At 41.9% G+C, this 11,634-nt stretch overlaps 1 long non-coding RNA gene across 1 annotated transcript; it reads left to right on the top strand.

The window, feature by feature from the left end:
* Window positions 1-4,645: 4,645 nt before the first annotated feature.
* LOC114015011 (uncharacterized) lies at window positions 4,646-11,124 on the top strand. Its single transcript, XR_003558735.2, has 3 exons — window positions 4,646-4,760; window positions 5,615-5,694; window positions 9,238-11,124. It is a non-coding gene; the product is annotated as an uncharacterized LOC114015011 (long non-coding RNA).
* The last annotated feature ends 510 nt before the right edge of the window (window positions 11,125-11,634 follow it).

The raw sequence follows: 11,634 nt of genomic DNA, 5'->3' as shown, positions 1-11,634 counted from the left end.
GCCCCACACTCTGTCCCACATGCCACCAGTATCTCTGCCCTGCTGCCCTGTTCAGGTGCTTTAGCAGCATTTTTTTTCTCGTCCAACGATTTCAACTCTTCCACAGACCTCCCCATAGCACTGAGTCTCTTTCTCTTTTCAGCCTTCCCTCTGAAGACTCCTAAGTGAATTTTCTTTTTGTTTGTTTTTTTCTTTCAGGTTTTAGCCTGTGGGCCTCAAGGCAAGGAGCTTTTCCCTGGAGAAGGGAACTGCTCACATGGAGTGCATCTGGTGTGGCCCAGGTTTCTGACTATGGCTACTGTAAACTTCCCACCACTCCATGATGCAGGTCCCTGCTTTTTCTTTGCTGGAATTGCTTCCTGACCTCATCTCAGCAACTTCTGTAAAATAGCTATGCCAAAATATGCCTGGCTATTGGTTCCTTTCAGCCATGTCCCTCTCCCTCTGTCAGATGTGGCTGGAAAGGTCCTTTCCTCCAGGGAAAGAGATGGTGGGGAGAGGAGGGAATGAGAAGGCACGTTCTTTTCTCTTTTAGCCCCACATAAGCTTTTTTTCCCTGAAGATTTACAGAGTCTGAAATGTTCAAAAAGTTCGAAAAATAATTAAACATTCCTTCTTCTTTTCAATATTCAACTTGTGAATATCATGTTGTTTCAGAACAGAAAGTCACATGAGCCAGGATTCACAGGTGAAGACAAGGAGACCTCAGACAAAGCATCTGTGCACAGCCTGAAGTAGCAGACACTTCCATCCAGTTGCTTTGCCTCAGATTAAATCTATACAAAACAAACTTTACAAACATGCATGCAACCACAGCCTTACTACTAGTTTGGTTACAAATGTCTTCTATTCCTGGGAGTATTAGCAGAGGAAGTTTCCCTGGGATCAACAGCTGAGGTAGCCAGGACTGCGAAGTAAGTACAGGGAAAGCATAGGTGGTGGTGGTGGTGGTGGGAAATACAGCAACACATCCCGGCTTTTAAAAGAAAACAGAAAACTAGGACCACCGGGTTTGCTCCTCCTCACAGGGCCTGGGAGAGTTGGACTTTGTTTAAATACAAAAACATGGGAAATTCAGAATGGGACTGGTTTGGCTGGAGTGGCTAAACCTGAAGCCCCATTACACTGAACCACAAATGGCTGGGATGCCAGTTATTTTATGGCTGCCCCAGGCAAATCAGCTGCTGTATCTCATTTCACTGTAGTGGTGCCACAATAGTTCAAAGGTTGTCCAAGTTTTCCTTGTATTCAGATTTCATCAGTGGAGCAGCAGTTTGGTGAATGTATGGATATTTATTTAAGTCTCAGCTTTCTCACCCATGGCGTAGCTACAGTTCTGACAAAAACCAAGCAGCTGGAGCCATGAGTTAAAAGCATGTCGTTTATTTATGTCACTTAAGCTATCAGGAGATTTGGGACAGGGAGGTTAAAAAGTCCAGGCTGGTGTTTCCCTAAAAAACCAGGAACACAGGAACATCCAGCCCTATTTTGAGATAAAGGGGTAAAGGCTGTCTGGAGGAGAAAGGTTGTTTTAAAGTTGTTGACATATTAGAAGTCGCTGTGCTGCAGGGAGATAACTGTAACATAGTGACTTCTCCATGGATATTTACCCTGACACCAAGTCAAGAGGGCTGTTCCTGTCATAGTCTCCATTAGGGGCGAGCTTGGGGGCTTTTCAGTTACCAGCCTTTGCAATTGTACTGATGGTCCCAGTGTAAATGGTTATTTGTTGTTGTAAGTCTTGGCCCTGCCAGTCAGGGTATTATATGGTCTTTCCAGATCTGGCTTTTAAAAACTCACAGTTTTAAACCATATGGTTACTTGGTATCCAATCAAAGTGCATGTGAAATATGAAGGAATGGCAGGAAAATAAAAACAGCACAACATTCATTATGCTTTTCAAAACCCACAAATTTTAAAGCTAATCTCTGGGTTATTCTGGGCATGACTCATGATTTCTGTATGTCTGGGGTTAGCTATAGCACATCCTGATTTACTGCTTTCTCTGAATCTGTGTATCTGCACTAGGCCACATCTAGGCCAGCTGGCTAACATCATGGTGGGAACAGCACCCACGACTATATCATTTTGTGGGCATGTGCTGTGCTCCTCACTGCGCTTCCTGAACTCTATATACTCTACATTTCACATGGGTGTCCAGAGCAGTTCACAGGGGTCAAAATAAAAATCAGAAAGAAGGATATTTCCCACTAATGCACCCTCTTCAAATGAGCACCTGGGACAGAGTGAATTTGAGTATCCCTAGCTGTATCTGTGTGACTCGGGAGCTGTTTGTTCAAAACTGCTGCGGGTGCAGCGAGACCCTCATTTCCTCACCTGATGGTATTTACTCCCTGGTCAACAGCTTCCCCCAGGGAAGAGCTGTGTCTGTCTGTTTGGTGGCTCCCTCTTTCCCTCCATGCTAGCTCGAGTGGCAGGTAAGCTTGGCCTACCTCTGGGCAGCCGGTGTTTCTGTAAAAATGCAGTCCCTCCTCCCAGGGAAGCTGCACCAGGAGGGTGGCTGGAGACAGGAATCAAGCACTAGTCGCATCCTGCCCACACGTTGTGATGCTAGCCTGCTCTCATTTAAAGTGTAAAAGCACTTCAGTTTTCCCTAGGTAAAAAAGTTGCTGCTTAAACATTAGCTATGGTCCCTTGGAAGCTGTTTCTGCCAAGAAAAATTTCCTTCATAAACATTAACATCTGCTGGTCCCAGGATTCAAGTCCATCCTTAGAGCAGATACTGCCCACAGTCCCTGAGGAGAGCAGCAAGCATCCCCAGTGTCTGGGTGCAAGGAGCACGCCACGCTGCCCCCCGTGGCTCTGCAGCCGCGGTCTTGCATTGATATGTCTGATGTTTTTGGTCACCCAGGATGAAGTGAGCCAAAAATAAAGTTTCATGCTGTGTCCCATGCTTCACGCAGCGGCCTGCCTTGCTGCTGCTCATACTGGCTGTGAGCATGAGCTGCAGGCATGCCCTGGGGCTGTGTATCAGCGTAATAAACAGGACAGCTAGCTGACCTTTGGGTGACACCAGAATCATGTTCAGAAGCTGCAGCAGGGCAAAATGTCTGTTCACTTTAAGACTGTAGAAGAAAATGGCATTGGACTGCAAAATTCATTTTTCCAGAAGGAACCAAGCTATAATATATATGTGTCAATAAGGTACTGAAAGGCTAGGCTCAGCTCTCACTAAATACTGATCAAGTACCTTAACAGACAGTTGTATGCTTGAGGGGCTCCTTAGAAAGTATTCCTAAAATAAGAGTGTAATTTCACCTGACAGGCAGTGGAGAGAGGCAGAGACCTCTGTAGACTTTTACTGTGTGTTGAGACCAAGAGGAGACATGAAGACCTGACACCCCCTTGGAATGTAGTCTGGACAACGAGAGAGTGGGTCCTCTGGTACCTACAGCAGCAGGCCCTGGTTGTTTTGTAGGGGTACAACCAACAAAAACGTTGGTGGCAGAGCCCCAACCTCTTCAGCACCCACTATTTTCTGCTTTGAGCAGGTTCTCAGTCTAATATAGCTACTGACAAGATAAGTTTCAGCTATCTTCTACAGGGATATTGGCTTTTTATTCTGCAGAAAATTAAAAATCAAAGGCTAGCATAATAGACCTTACTTTCCATGGGATTTGAGAAAAGGTGCTGGGGAATTTCTCAATGGAAGAATCTGATCTGAGTTGGCTGTCCTCACTGTCACTACTGGTGCTGCTTGAACTGCTTACAAAGCTGAACTCCAAATGACAGTTTTGTAGTGGAAATCATCTCTGGCCTGATACGCTTGTGAATTATGGCAGTACTCTGGGCACTGTGAGGTGCAGCAAGGGGGTGCTGCGGCAGACACAGCCACCCTCTGTCCTTGGCTGGTGCCTGCTGTGAGTTATGACGGCTGCTGCAACCTTGGTTTGTGAATCCTACAGCAGCGAGTTGTGACTGGGGACAGTGTCAACCAAGAAGGTCACAAGAAAATATCTCTGCAGGCTTGGCTAGAAATTCAGCTTCAGCAAGTCTCATGGTTTACTGACAAGTGCTCTCTTGCTAGTCTTTAGGGCTTCCCACAAGCACTGCTCTTTGCTCTCTCCTCTGAAAGAGCTAATTCGGTCTTGCTATTAATACCCCACATAAAGCCCTTCTGAAAGCTTGATACACCCTCTGTTCCACAGCAACCAAAGGACAGTACCAGCAGTGAAGGGAAGCTTTTTCATAGAACTTACACAGACAGAAAATCCATATAAGTTCTGGTCTACTAGCGTTGTGTACTTTAGGAAGTTTCTTCACAGTCTTCCAGTAAGTTTTATTTTATGTTGTCGAAGACTCTGTAAACTCATCTGCCTCCTATGCTTGTGTTAGCAAACACTCAGGGTTCTTCAGCCTCCAGGACTAGTAGGATACCTCAGGATTTATAGAGCAATTAATGGCCTTGATGAAATATGTGATGAAATATTGAGTTTTACTGAAACACAATAAAACCTTTATTCCTAAGAGAATAACCAAGTATTATATAACTGACCAAATGCAGTTGGGCCAATGCCATTTTTCTGTCCTTCATGAAGAGTTATTCTCACCCTTTCAGACCCTGAGTGCAGCTTGTGATCTGTTTTTTTTCTCTGATTTATTGTTCCTTATGACTCCTGGGGAGGAATGTTTTTGCTTTGGAGGGACATATTTGTTTATTGGGAAGCTCAGTTCTCCCCAAAAGACACGTAGGACAAGAGATCAGCCACCTGGCATCAGTGGAAACATGAAGAACAAGAGTAAGATATGTCTTGGGACTTGTGAGAGCTGGAGAGAGCCAGCTGTGGACAGAGGGACTGTGTGAACTTGAACATCAATCCATGTTCTTTGTTGTTGTTGATGTTGTTTTTAAGGGAATGTGGGCTAAGGTTTGGATATACAGCAGAAAATACACATTTATCTGAAGTAGAAGAGTCTCAAGAATGACAGAGTAGGTTAAATTTATTTGGAAGTGCTAAGTTTCTTTTTATGTACTGCATTTCAGAGAGCTGTAGCAGAGAACAGAATATATAATTCCAGCCAAAACAAACGGTGAATAGGAGGTTGTTCACTAATTCAGATGGTCTGGGCAGAAGAGATTTGACAAGGCATTTTGAAGAAGAGAGAATGATAGAAGTGAGAAAGGCACGAAGTTTCAAAGATAGAGAAAAAATTTTCAAAACTTCTGGAAAACATGATTTTGGCACTAAATAAAGGCTTGATAAATGACATTTGGATCAGATTTCTCTTGAGGAGGCAGGAACCCATCAGCTGGAAAGCTGTTCCTGGATGTTGGGTCCCTATGTGCCCTGGAAAGCATGAATTCGTTTATTCTTGTAAATAGAGGGTGGGGTGGGGGGGTTGTGTCCAAAAATCCCATGTGCTTTCACCAATTTTTCTTTCTAACTCAAATTTAAGTTCCAAACCTCCAAATACTGAGCTAGTCAGGAAAGTCAAAAGAAGTAACACTAATGTTTCACAGTAGTTGTATGGCAGCTAAGAGGCGGGGAAAGGGTATTGAATGTTTAACAGTAGGGTGGGAAAGCATGTACAGGGAACTGATGCCTTTGAAACTTCCTTTCCCCCTCTCCACATGGTGCATGTTTGTATGCAGATGCCGTGTGCCAGTCTGGGGCACAAATCCTGCCTCCGGCCGTGGCCCAAACCAAGGGCTGCCAGCTGTGCTGTGACAAGGTAATACTAACCAACATAGACGTGCCATGCAATGAGGGCATTTTGGCTGAGGGGTACTGACAGAAGAGGTTGTGACTGGCTACACCAGTTTGCTGCTTCTCCTGGTTCTCCTGGTTAATTTGAAAAGAAGCTACCTGAAGCCTTACAGCTCAGCTTGCACCATTTCTGAAAGCAGGGTTTATCTGTGCTTCCCTGGCTGGTTGCCAGATATGGTTTGCTTCAATCTATGCCAACTCAGATAATTTTAGCCTTGGGTCAGGCAAGTCAATTCACTGTGTTCAAACAGTAGGATTACATACTGTTCTCCAGACCTTAGTATCTCCTTGTTAGCCCTTATCTAAGCCTTGTGTGCAGTCTACAGAAACAGAAACATCAACAGTCTAACACTTTAAGGAAGACCTTGGTTTCAATAATTCCAGTTTAAGTTCAGGCTCAATTTGACATCTGGTACCATTTCTTGATGACAGCTTTTCTCCCACTCAAGGAAGAAAAATGATGTAAAAAATCTCTATTTCTATGTAAAGAACAATACATTAACTTGGCCCCTCCTGATAAACTTTTTTTATTGTTCCAAAAACTCTTTTCTACTTCTTTTGTTTCCACATACCCCTAAATCATTCTGTTTTCATTTGCTATTTTCATTACTCAGTTTAACATTTCTCTGTTGTGCAGCCTCATCTGAAAGCTTTTGTTGTGCAAGACCAGTGTGATATAGGTAGGAAATTCCTGTGCAGGTGCCATTAACAGATGTTTTTAAATGTTGTTCGGCTGATGCATGAAATATTGCATTTAGTTTTCATGACAACTAAAAAGGGAGAAAACACCATAAGGCAGGACAGTGCTAGATGCACTAACTGACAGTGGAGGTAAGATGGTAGACACTGTGTGTATGCCATGTATAAACTCTTTGATATTGCTGCTTCTTAACGCTTGCATCTGTATATTAGTCTCTGTAGGAAAGGTGGGTAGAGGCTGAATGGCTACAATGTCATGACTTTGAAACAACTGCAACCTATTTTCAGAAAGGCATGGCAAAAATTTTTCAACTTTATGGAAGCCGGTGTTGTATTTTTAATTTCCTGAAAACAATCACAAGATTTTTTACAACAGGGTGACAGGTACTAACATTTTCTACTTAAACTGGTATCATTTTAAAAGAAACCAAACAAAACTGAGTGACCCACTTCTTAAAGGGGTTGAATAAAATGTTTTCTGCCACAAAATCTCTGTGAGCTTTTCACATGCTGGAAGCCAATCTTTGTGAACATTTCTCATTCACAGACCTGTGACTGAGAGTTTAATGCAGAAAACTACTTGCTCCTGGGGTACAAACTAATAAAAACACAGTAAGGATTTGGTGAAGGAAAATTAATGGTTTTAGCAACAGAGGGCTTGACTTTCCAGTTCCCTTCACTTCATGTCCAGATTACTGGAAAAATTATGCAAACCGTTATTCTTCTTTCGTTGTTGTATGCAAACTCAGCACTGGTGACTTAGCAACACAGTGGTCCGGAATAATAGCAGAAGAGTATGGAGGTATTTGCTGGTTTGTAAACAAGGCTGGTAGTTTATTCTTCACGTGGTGTCTAGACAGTAGCAATTAGTAGTAATTAGTAAGTGCATCTGCTGTCTGCTGAGTCCATGGCAGCTCACGTGCTATGGCAGTAAGGGATCAAAGAGTTACTTAAACATCAATACTCCATAAAATGGAGTCCTGCCTTGGGTTCCCGTAAGTTGTGTGCCTGCTTTGCTCCGATGTTTTAGTTTAGAGTTTCGAGGCACTCATTCCCCTGCCCAGCAGGAGCCCAGAAAATAAAAGTGGTGGATTAATAGTAGTAAACAATTTAATGTCAAAAGAAGTCTTTAGCTGGGTTCTTGGCATGTAAATAAAATGCCACGTGTAGTTAAGACCGAATTCAGTAGGTCGGAGCTTCACAACGCATACTCCAAGGCACAAGTTCATGCCTCTGTTAGGTACTTGCAATCTGCTGTTACCGGGCTTGACCTGGTAGTAGCAGCCTTTGTCAGGCTGTCTTGCCACCATGTAGGTGTTGATACTGAATGAATTCACTTTAGGATAGAATAAGCCTTGTAGTTAAAGTATAATGAATATAAGAAATATATTCTAATGAAATTAATAGTTGCACAACAAAAGCTGCTATGAAATCCTCTGTACAACCCTGTACCAAGGCTAAGAACTTATATTTACTCAAAAATGTAGGTATAGTCATTAGGTCATGTAACCATAGTCTGAAAGAAATAATTAATAAAATAACTGATCAGAGAAGGAGTCTGTTTCTCTTTCTTTAACTTTCTCTAACAAGGGGCCTGCTTATAAGTTATCTAGAGGGAGCAATTAAAAGAAACAAGCGGAAGAAACAGATGGTTGACAAGGACATAAATTAGCTCAGACCGATAAGAACACTGCAAACTGGCAAGATCATCACATACCAGACAAAAGGTGAAAAGTACACCGTGAGGAAGACCTATGACCTTCCTCCCAAAGACCACTGCCCAAGTCCTGAAGACCCCTGCCCACAATTCTTGGAGGAATATGCGCAAACGCAAAGGACTGATAAGCTAATTAACATACGAAGTGAGAGTAGGCGAGATTAGGTAATGAATATGTATAGGCATTAATTGAATATTCATTGGTTTATTGTATAAATATAAGATAATTAGTTACTTTAAACATGCACGTTAGACAGAAGGATCCGCCGTGCATCCAGCGCTGCCAATAAAGGATACTTAGTCACTGAGAAATTTTGACTTTGTTCTTTAAATCAGTGTTAAATGCGACCCTGCCTTGTCTCAGGGCAGAAGGGAGGTGGGAATCAGTGGAAACGTGCTTGGTGTCAGAAAAGTGCGATTAAACAGGACTTTCAACTACTGCTATTGTAGCTTCCCTGCTACCTCAGAAAAAGCCCCATGTGTGAATCTTTGAGTGGAAATTGTGGGAAATGCTGGTTTCTGCTGTTCATGCAAAAAGAAAGGAAGAAGGTAAAAAAGAAACTTTTGGCTGAGTTGTTTTTTTAACCTCCCAGTTTGCTTTTAAATGTCTGTATAAATGTCTACACACCTTCACAGACGTTGCTGCTAGTGGCTCACATACTTCCAATAGCATCTACTTGTAATATAGCTGCTGCCAACCATACCAGGTAGTTGTAAAATTAAACCAGTCTTAGTCACAAAGCTTGACAGCTGTGTGACTTATAGGTGTGTGACATTACAGTGGTGGAAGAGGGTGGCTCTTGGCCACCTCCCTAAACTCTTCTAAGCTCTTGGTTTATAAACCTGGGATTTTCCTTGACGCTGACACCCATCTCTCTTTCTCATCTTTAACACCTGAATATTATCAGCTCTAGTAAGTAGCATTCCTGTCATGTATGACAGCCAGAAGGCCTGAACGTGTTTTAAACCATGCTATTTTATATGTAGTAGTCATGGTCATTCACAAAGAGCCAAGACCTCTTTATGAACAGAAAACATCCTATACACTAGGCTACAGAATGATTTTGTTCTCTCTCTCTCTCTCTTTCTCAGACTTTGTTAATAAATCTTATATGAGGAAGAAAAGAGTGTGGTGTCCCAGAATTGCCCCAAGGCTGGTGCCTCGGACATGCTGCAGGACAAGGAGCTGTAGCTGTCACATTGCAGGTTTTGTCTCCTGGTGTTCCCACCACATTACAGCTGCTTGGTAAACAGTGTTTGGTGGGATTTTAGCAAAAACTTCAGCTAGCCGTATCTCACCTCTGACAAATTACTGGTGGCCCAAGAAATTTTTCAAGGGTTTGAAAACATGACTGTTCTTAAACTAAGGACAGAGAGCATCTCCTTTCAGGAAACTTCATCTTATTGGCAGATGGCTCTGTGGAAAACCCAGAGAACTGTGGTGCTAAATATAAGACTACATTTTAAAAGCAGACAGAGGAATATGAAAAAGAGAAAACTGGGTGAGATTTTCTAAACAATAAAGATCTGGATTATTGCTAATGTTTTGGTCAGTTGCTCTATTCAGCCTTGGGGAGTATGGTTTCTGAAGCCACTGAAGTCCGTAATGCAAATCCGTGTTTTAACATCACAGTTAAAGAGCCTCAATTGCACTGAATTTGTAACAAATATCAGATCCAAATTGTGATACACATTTGGGGATTCCCAAATTGTCCAGAATGGATTTGCTGTGCTTCGAATAAACAACAAGCCAAATCTGTAAGTGTTTTGTTGCTCTTATAGGGTGAAAGAGTCCAGAAAGCCAACCCACAGTAGATGGATGCATTCCATGAAAAAAAAAAAAAAAAAGTCTTTCCATTGTATACAAACTACAGCTTCCTAGCTGATTTAATGTCTAGTCTAATTCAGGGTGCAGAGCAGTAATCCAGTCTCAAACTGAGACATGGGTCATGTGAAACGGTCACAGTCTCCCAGTCTGACATAGATTAAAACCCACTCATCCTGATGTCTGTTGCTATATGAATATCTAAGAGCATTTTTGCATCCAAAAGTATCACCAGATTGTGAAATCTCCTGAAGGATAAATAAACATATTTCCTCAGTCAAAGAGGCAGAGACAGTCTTCACAAGGAAGTTCTCTGCTTCCTCCTTTTCCATTGCTTTGTATACCCAGCAATCTGAAGCAGAAAAGTTACTCCATGGAGAACCTGTGCTTTGACTTACATTTACTTGATGAATGTGATAAAAGCTCTTGTTTTTAACACTGTCAAGGATGTATGAAATGAACTTACAATACAAAATGGGACAAGTTAATTTCACCCTAGCCTTGGAGGTTCAGATGCAAACTACAGTGATGTAATCTTTTGGAAATACCAAACATTTAAAGGAGGAAATTGCAGTTAGTCCACTATATAAATCTTCAATTTCCCATTTAAAGAAGAAAATACTGTTGAGAACTACTTGATCTAAACTAGTGATTGCAATTTTTATTATCAGCTACCCCTTGGAAAATTTCTATAAAACCCATAAGTAAATTCCGTGCAAATTTAATTGCTCAAGGGGTAAACATAAACTTGTCTAAAGTGGAAGGGCATTCTTCAATATTTTCACATGTAATTGGTTAGCTCTGGAGATGCAAACATCCACAGAATGGAAAACACATGGAGTGAGAACATTATTTTGGGATGTGTGAAATGTGCTGTAGAGTTGGTTTAATATTCGTAGCTCTCTTTGTGGCTAATGATTGATGCTGACTCTCTCAATATCTCGTGAAATTTAGTCGTCTTAGAGGTTTTTCCTCCAAGTGGAGTTTGGGCAGATTCTCCATTTCCCTACTATCGTATTCTGCTACAATCCTTTTTTTCCCAAGATGTTATCTATTCAAAAGCATCTAACTCCTGTGGGACTGGCATACCTGTAACTGGCACCTTTTCTAAGCAGCTAAAAACATTTCTATCATTTTGGCTTACTGCATGAAGAAAGATACTTAATTCCACTTCTGCTTTGTTTCCTCTGTGTTACTCTAAGTAACTCACTAGTAACTCTGACTTCCTCTAGTTTATTCTAAGTAGTGCAGATGCAGTTCTTTGCTTCTCCTCTCTGGTCCCTTTGGAGACAGCTGGAGCTGTGTACATGATGTGTTGTCACAGACCTTCAGTAGCTGAATATACCCTGCCTTTGTCTCAGTCAATAAACTGAGAGAATAAACAATACAACTTTGGCTGTTGACAAGATTTACTTTGCGCCACACTCATCCATAAAGGTATTCTTGGGGCCCTCATTGGGTAAATGCTGATGATATTCTTCATTCTGTGTACTTGTGTTCTATCATTTCCTTCCAAATAAAATTGACCCCACATACTTATCACCTGGCATGCCTCAGTCTGATACCTTCCTTTCCCCAGCACCATTACTATCTATTTTCCCACACCAAATACTAGCACCCTGCATGCTTTAAAACCTTAACAGGATGCAAAATAAGTGGCTGGT

The sequence above is a fragment of the Falco cherrug genome, chromosome Z (genome assembly GCF_023634085.1).
Source record: "Falco cherrug isolate bFalChe1 chromosome Z, bFalChe1.pri, whole genome shotgun sequence".
In the NCBI taxonomy this organism is placed as follows: Eukaryota; Metazoa; Chordata; class Aves; order Falconiformes; family Falconidae; genus Falco; species Falco cherrug.
This window is presented reverse-complemented; position numbering and strand designations above follow the sequence as displayed.